Raw genomic sequence first — 8,852 nt, 5'->3', positions numbered from 1 at the left:
TTTAAACTTAATACAGAAAATAACATCAATCTGGAATGCTCGTTTTTTTATTTCAATTCTAACTGATGACACCAACTCATTGTTTCATGTTTTATATTTAAAAACAAAAACAAAAATGAAACGAAATCATACGTAAATTTTACTTGCGGTTTGGAATTAGTACGTACGAAAACAAACTTATGTATATCTTTTTTGCGGTCTCATATTTACATTATATAATACATACTTTTAAGAGAGAGAGAGAGAGAGAGAGAGAGAGAGAGAGAGAGATAGATCCTGTGTGGGCATTGCCCATTGGATTTCAAGTCCAACGCCTTAACCACTCGGCCATCGCAGCTTCTTCCCCAAATCACAGAAAATATTACGTGATTGTTTTATTATCTTCTACAAAGTGTATAAAAATTATCCGCTACGAACAGGATTGGATCCTGTGCGGGCATTGCCCATTGGATTTTAAGGCCAACGCCTTAACCACTCGGCCAGCGTAGCGTCTCCTCCAAATGAAACAAAATATTACGTGATTGTTTTATTATCTCCTACAAAGTGTATAAAAAAAACATCCGCTACGAACAGGATTCGAACCTGTGCGGGCATTTCTCATTGGATTTCAAGTCCAACTCCTTTACCACTCGGATATCGTAGCTTCTCCAAATCACAGAAAATATTACGTAATTGTTTTATTATCTTCTACAAAGTGTATAAAAAATCACCCGCTATGAACAGGGCTAGGACTTGTGCGGGAATTGCCCATTGGAGTTCAAGTCCAACGCCTTAACCACTCGGCCATCGCAGCTTCTCCGTCAAATCAGAGAAAATATTACGTGATTGTTTTATTATCTTCTACAAAGTGTATAAAAATCATCCGCTACGAATAGGATTCCAAGATGTGCGGGCATTGTCCAATGGATCTCAAGTTCAACGCCTTAACTACTCAGCCATCGCAGTTTCTCCTCCGAATTACAGAAAATATTACATGATGTGTGTGTGTGTGTATGTGTGTGTGTGTGTGTGTGTATGTGTGTGTGTAGGGAGAATGACACGGTACGGACCGTGCTAAAAGAATAACGTTATTATTCAGAAAGCCATTCTTAATATGGGGAGGGGAAGCTATTATTTATACAATTCTATACTTTCACCTTACAGTTTATTAAATAAGAAATTTCCATGTATTATCTCTATTTTTGTTTAGTATTAGTAAACATAAACTATGCGTTTCTCAATCCAATTTCTTGATTAGTCTATTCTAAAGCAAGTGTTGCCCAATCATAACCTGCAATTGGAAATATTTATTTTATGAGTAGCATGGATTTTTAAAAAAGGTGCTTCTACAGATTAATTACACATATAAAAAATATGGTAAATATGAATACAGTTTCTGCACTCTAAAAATCATTACGACTTTCATAGGTTTTCAGGGGCGCTGAAAACGAAAATAACGTTCAAAATTACGGCAAACGAGTAGTTCCCAAGATATGAATACATATGAAGACGTTTACATGTTTTCAAGCTTAAAACGGCACTCGTTTTCCTAAATGGAATAGCAAACTTGAAATAGAGATTTTTGCCTGAACAAAATGAATTATGAATGATCTTCTTACACAGCCATTTAGTTAAAATGCCTGCACCCTCACTTTACCGGGAGAGGCACAGACGATCGACAAATCGCGCGTCCTCGAATGTCTAATTCTATATGTCTTACTCTCCTTCGGAAGGATGCCTAGTACTGCATAAACTTCTCATCTCCTCGAACTTCCTCACTCCTAACTGGAAGTCCTATATGCTAATATTTGTCAGTGGTAACCATTTTATCACCCAGAAGATGACTACTCGATATGACTACTGAAAATAGCGGCTAGAGTTTATTCGGACACAAACATATGAAGGTATTTTTTTTTTCAAATATATCGGTCTCTTCATAGTTCTACTTATAATATATTTATTTTATTTCAAACAAAGTAAACATTGTAGTCTTTGCATAATAGTCTTTCTATATGAGGATGTAAATTGCGTAACACAGCGTTCGGATGTATATAACGTCTATTTGTGTCACACATAATAAACAAATTCCTGATGAACCGCCCTCTTAAGTAGAGATTTTATCAAATCTCAACATTAACGTACTGTACACGCAATAACTCTTATCCCCGAGTGGCTTCCGGGTCTTGTAAAAAAATATGTACATAATGTCTATTTGTATCACTCTTAACATATACACAAACAACATATCCCTTTCTTCTTAACAACGCCGGACAAAGTTGTTGATTTCATAATCTTTTATATTTCAACTGTTCTGTTGAGGTTGCAATTTCACCGTTATTTACTTTCACGCTACATGACCATATCTAGGCCGATACCGGACTGTTATTTCTAACCAACTAAACTTAAAGATTATATCTAAAACTATCTTTCTATTTTATTACCTCGTCACCTGAGAGTTTTCACATAACCTATTTGCTATTATTACCAGATCTCAACTTAAAAAAATTTTTTTTTATTACATTTTCACCTGAAAACGAACTTTAGATACAAAAGTAACGATCTAAAATTACTTCTAAAATTAATTATAACTCTCACATTTAAAAGCGATAAAAATCATGCATTATCAAAGTATCGTGACTAATTGGGAAACCGCTAGATAACTTATAGCGTAGCCGTGACTGATTCATATTGATGGGTGAGCCATGCTAATAAAGAGTTATACTCAGAAACACGTGTCTATGGATATATTTTGTGCAGGTAAAAATATTTAAAATATTTGCATAAGATATTTAAATATTTTTGTAAATAATAATACAATAAATATTGCTAAAAATATATATATAATCATACAAAGCATTACTAATGGAGATTTAGTATCTGTCTGCCTAAACTGAAATTATACTTTTACTGATGTTAATTGTATTTCCGTACTTTTTTTACTATAATATTTAACAGTAATGTATTTCATATGATCAATTAAGAGAGTAGTGTAGTATCTGTTTAGCTGTCATGATACTATCCACACAAACATGCCTTCATCTTTTAGTAAGATCATTGTAGTATATGTAAGATATTTATGATAGCTCATTCCAGATACACATCATTTCCCTTAATTTCTTTATAGTTGTGAGTGTAGTATCTGTTCTCTGACATGAGACCATCTTTCTGTTATTCTGCGTTTGAGGTATAGTGCAATAACTATTTTTTCGTTACTGTACCAGACATTCTATCATTCTGTAATTTGAGTTGTAGTATATATATATATATATATATATATATATATATATATATATATATATGTATATATATATATCAGTTTGCTATAATACTATCTTTGTTTCATTTAGGTTGGTAATACAATGTATCTTTTGTAGTAGTGAGCTTCTCTTCTGTTGTATTATGGCTTTGAAAGCTAGTACAGTATCTGTTCTTTTTACATATAAGGGTCCTGGTAAGTGTTATCTTTTCATTTGGGGACGGGTGATTAGTGATTGTGTACATTAACCAGGAAATATCACAGTTTGCTTCTCTTATCTTCTCACATCTATCTCTCCTATTCTATCTATCTTCTATCTATCTCTTCTTTTCTCTATTTTTCTTCTATATATTCTTCTCTTCTCTTCTCTATCTATCTATCTATCTATTTATCTATTCTATTTATCTTCTATCTATTCTATCTCTTCTCTATCTATGTTCTATCTCTCTCTCTCTTTCTATCTTCTATCTCTTTCTATCTATCTATTCTTCTATCTATCTTCTATCTATCTATCTACTTCTTTCTTCTTTTCTCTCTTCTTCTTCTTCTTTTTCTTCTTCTTCTTCTCTTCTCTCTCTTCTTCTTCTATATATCTATTCTTCTATCTTCTTTCTATCTATCTTCTATCTACTTCTTCTATCTATCTTCTATATATATTAAATGAACTCATCTTCTAACTTCTATCTTCTTCTATCTATCTTTCTATCTATCTTCTTCAATTCTATCTTCTATTGCATCCATCTATCTATTCTCTATCTTCTTCTCTTCTCTTCTATCCATCTATCTTCTATCTATCTTCTTCTATCTATGTTCTATTTTCTATCTATTCTATCTTCTTCTTATATCTATCTATCTTCTTCTATCTATCTATCTATCTATCTATCTATCTATCTATCCTTCTTCTATCTTCTATCTATCCATCCTTCTTCTATCTTCTATCTATCTATCTATCTATCTATTATATCTATTTTCTATCTTCTTCTTTTATCTATCTATATAAAATGAACTCATTTTTCCCCTCCGAGTTTCACCATAATAGGATTAAAAATCCAGACATTTTATGCAAATGTAATATACACAAACTGCAGCACAATATCTGAGATGGATTATAGGCATATTACCTCTCCACTACCTCGCTGATCGTACATTCCTATATTTTCTCTGGTGAGAGTTCATTGCCAAAATCGGTTAGGATCAATGGAAGTAGTAAACTCTTCTCTCTCCATTAAATTCCTCCTTCCACTGCCACTCATTTACACCGATCGTGATCGTTCACAAGGGACAGTTACAAACGAACACCGGCTTTCGTTTAAAAAAAAATTGGATTGGAAATTGGGTGAAACGCAGCACGCTTACTTTTACGTTGCTTTATTACCATTTATTTCCCAACATTTATACACTAAAAAAAGGATTATTTCCATTTTTTTTTTTATAAACATATATTGCATCATTTCCGTTCTATTTCGCTTTCTCCGATGCTTTTTCTCTCTTTTCTTTTTTCCTATTTCTTTGCGAAGTTTAACATCGTTTCTTTCTTTTTTTTTTGAAACGCGATTATTAGTCGTTTATTCTTTACTTTACCCCCTCCTACGCACACAAACTTACAAACACCCGTCAAACGCCGGGTAAAAAAATTAAAAATACTTTCTGTAAATGCGCAACTAAGCATTCATTTTTTTTTAGGGGTTTCCGTTCTTTTTTTCTGTTTTTCTTCTTTGGGAAGGTCCGCATCATGTTCGTATATAACAACATAATTTTTTTCTAAATTTCGGTATGCTAAAAACGAATCTGTCAACCGTTTCCGTCGCAAAAAAAAAAAAAAAACTTTTCATATGAAGAAATTACGTTTTCGAAAAGTGGGTGATCACTTTTCCATTTTAATTTAGCTTAACATGAGCACCCACTTTCTGGCCACCTGAGATAGGGAGCATTTTCTTTCGTGTTTATTGGCTAAAAGGTTTTTGGACAAGGCAGTTTGCTACGCGAGTGTATATTTACCAGCCTTCGTTTATGCTCCCGCGTTCAGGGGTTATCAGCCAATAAACACACAAAAAACATATGTCGGTTAAATTTGTGGTACGCATGCTGCCTTTGCGCTATTACAGCTGCACAAGTAGAAGTAAACCATTGGGGAGAGTGGGGCTTGCGCGTGGTAACATGGGCTTCAATTGCAGTTTTGAACCATTCAGTGGCCTCATTTAAGCAATGTTCAGCAGGAAGTGAAAAGATATTTTACCATGGGGCGTTCCTAATGAGATCCCTGATGGCTTCCCAGTCAGCCTTTTTATAATATCTCGTTGTTTTGAGCAGTGGCTCTTCAGTTTTGGCTCTAAGGTTTAGGGCTATTTCAACCATTACCACTGCATGATCGGCGTTCCCAAGTGGGCTGTGGGCATTAGTTATACAGTCCTCGGGAACTGTGGTCAGAAACAGATCTAGAAGTGATGCATGTTGTTCTTGCTGGTCTGGGAAACGGGTTAGAAACGTAACCATCTGTGATAGAGAATGAGATATAGAGAAGTTATGTGTTGTGGTACAAGCTGTGTCTGTGTGAGTAGAAAATCCAAGCCAGTTGCTGTGGTGGACACTGAAGTCACCAAACAAATGCACTTGTGCGCTAGTGTCGAGGGAAAATGCTGTATCTATGGTGTCAGAGACTTTGTTATTAGGGTACAGTCCTGGGCCGACGGATATATATATATATATATATATATATATATATATATATATACATATATATATATATATATATATATATATATATATATATATATTACTTCATTGCTTTTGAAAATAATTTAACGTTACGTTTAATACCTACAGGATTTCTGTTCATAATGATTAAAATTTCTGCATTAAAATTAAAATTAAATCTAGCAATAATACTTGGGTAATTAAAATATTACTTTGAATATGTATGTATATATACCTATATATGTATGTATATAGATGTATACATATATATGTATATATATGTATATATGTATGTATATATATGTATATATATGCATATATATGTATATATATGCATATATATATATGTATATACACGGCATAATCGCATTCACACATTGGTTCTCGTCAGATCACCGAAGTTAAGCAATATTGAGCCTGGTTAGTATCATATGGGTGACCATTTCGGAATTCTAGGCGCTGTATGTGCTCTCCGCTTATCTCGGCATTTGTTTCCAGTCTTCCTGTACTTCACTTGCCACTGGTATTTAGCAATGTCGTCTCATGAGAAGTGTGTTTGAGATTGCACACCTCCTGCCACAAAAATGTCACACGCAAGCAACCCTTCGTGGGTAGTCATTCAGTGTTGAGAAATTATAATAACATTTAATAAATCCAATAAACGTGATTGATACGACTGCTTGTTGTTGGCCCATTATATATATATATATATATATATATATATATATATATATATATATATATATATATATATATATATATATATATAATGTTTTTGTTTAACAAAGTTATAAAAACAAATTTTTCTTATATGGCTAAAGCTACCGATATTTTATTTTTAACATGATTCTAGGCATATACTCAAAAAACATATTAAAAAAAAAAATCTGGAGTGAAAAATGCCATTTATGGATTGCTGGGGTAGTTGAATAGTTTTTGTGAATAAAATTAACTACTTGCACTGCAAGTAGTAGGCCTGTTGGCTTGTTAAGTCTTATAGGAGGGATGCTATTTCATAATGAATAGACATTCATTTTGTTTTAATAATAATAATAAAAGTTTTATAAAAGATAATCAAATGAACAATTCAAGACATATACACAATAAAATAGTTTCAAAACAAACATAACATATAAAGTATTATTTTATATTTTAAACAATGAACAACAGAAAGTTTCAAGATATATACACCCAAAGAAAATTTTAAAAGACACATAACATATAAAGGGAAAAATCCATTTCTTTTACAAAACAAACAAAAGAACATTAATGGAAGGAATGCTTCCTCATAATACTAACTTTGAACATTTGTATTTGCAATATTTTTAACAAAAGGTGCATTCTTAAGGAACACTTTGACATTTTCTTTTCTCCTCTCTCTTTTCTTAGTGCTACATATAACTGCCCGTGCTGAAATACCGGCATCTCTAAGTAAATCAAAACATTGCCCATTGTTTGCCCTTGTGCTTTATGAATAGTCATGGCAAAACATGACTGAGCATGCGTTGTAGTGGTATTCCGTCATTTTCTGATAATATAAATTTTACTCTTGGTATGAGGACTATTTCATCTTTAAATGCAGATGTAATAATTTTGCCTACTAATAAATTTTTATGCAACTCCTCAATTATCAATCGTGTACCGTTGCACAGATGTGGAGGATCCAAATTTCTCATCATCATAATAAGATACCCTTTTTCAGCTCCAGTTTATGAGGTGGTAAGCCTGACATCTCCAAAGAGTCCAGGAACTCTAGAGGGAAATGAGTTGCGTTTGTGCCATCACATACAGAATTGAATGAACAATATTCCTTCATGTTTCCAGGGAAACGTCTGATGCAGATGGAATTGATGTTTCTAACAGATTCGTTCACTGGCACTAAAACACAATTTTTAGAAAAGAGTTCAGCAGAATTCTCAAATGAAGGATATATGAAATCAATACTGTCTTCGATTCTTCTAAAAGGTAAAACCATATCTTTGGGGAGTTCAATTTCACCGTTGTTATTTTACTGGGGTTTATCTTCTCCAACATCTATTAAAAATCGTGAATACATAAGTCCATCTTCATCAACACGCATGTTATTTTTCAAATCAAATTTCCTGAACTTGCGCCACAAGTTTTTTATGCAATCATTTTCAACATCTGCATCATTGCCTTTTTCACTACAGGGAGGAGTTGCCGGAAGTCACCACTGCAGATGGTTAAAATCCCTCCAAAAAGAGCATTATTTTTGCAAACATCCTGCAGAGTTCGATCCACTGCTTCAAAGCTCTTTCTCCTCACCATTGGACACTCGTACCACACAATAATCTTGGTATTTCTGAGCAAACTTGCAGTGTCTGAATTTCTGGCAATATTATATAGATCATTATCTTTGATAGTAAGAGGAATTTTGAACCTTGAATGTGCTGTTCTCCCTCAAGGCATCAATGTTGCGGCTATACCAGATGATGCCACAGAAAGGGCAATATCACCACTGCTTCTCACTTTAGCAAGAATTAAGTTGTTGAGAAAGGTTTTTCCTGTGCCTCCTGGAGCATCTATGAAGATCAATTTTCCAATATCTCTGTTCAAGCAGTCACAAATAAACTCATACACATTCCTTTGTTTAGGATTCAACAAAGGTTCCTTTTCTTCCACAAACTCTCTTTGTTCATCTGTGTTGTACTGCTGTTCAAAGAGGAACTCTCTGTTGTTGACAACGTGATGAACATGTAGGTTTTGTGGTACTGGTAAGTTGAACTACTGCAGATTTTTACCAAATCTATCAAGCTTTTCTTGCAGATATGAGAGGACTTGATTATAATGCTTTCCATTTATTAATAAGGTATGATCATACAATGTACTTTGCTCCAGATGATGGAAATCCTCTGACATTGAGTCCTTAAATCTTTCCCAGAGATCAATTGGGTTGTTGATT

The 8,852-nt window shown here is 33.5% G+C and overlaps 2 non-coding genes across 2 annotated transcripts; both read right to left on the bottom strand.

Moving 5' to 3' along the window:
* Positions 1 to 407: 407 nt before the first annotated feature.
* Positions 408 to 489, bottom strand: Trnal-uaa (transfer RNA leucine (anticodon UAA)). Its single transcript has one exon. It is a non-coding gene; the product is annotated as a tRNA-Leu (tRNA).
* A 72-nt stretch (positions 490 to 561) lies between these two features.
* Positions 562 to 643, bottom strand: Trnas-uga (transfer RNA serine (anticodon UGA)). Its single transcript has one exon. It is a non-coding gene; the product is annotated as a tRNA-Ser (tRNA).
* Between the last annotated feature and the right edge of the window lie 8,209 nt (positions 644 to 8,852).

The sequence above is a fragment of the Euprymna scolopes genome, chromosome 15, assembly GCF_053919585.1.
Source record: "Euprymna scolopes isolate OS-2025 chromosome 15, ASM5391958v1, whole genome shotgun sequence".
NCBI lineage: Eukaryota > Metazoa > Mollusca > Cephalopoda > Sepiida > Sepiolidae > Euprymna > Euprymna scolopes.
The sequence above is the reverse complement of the archived record's forward strand: the minus strand, read 5'-3'. Positions and strand labels throughout refer to the sequence as shown.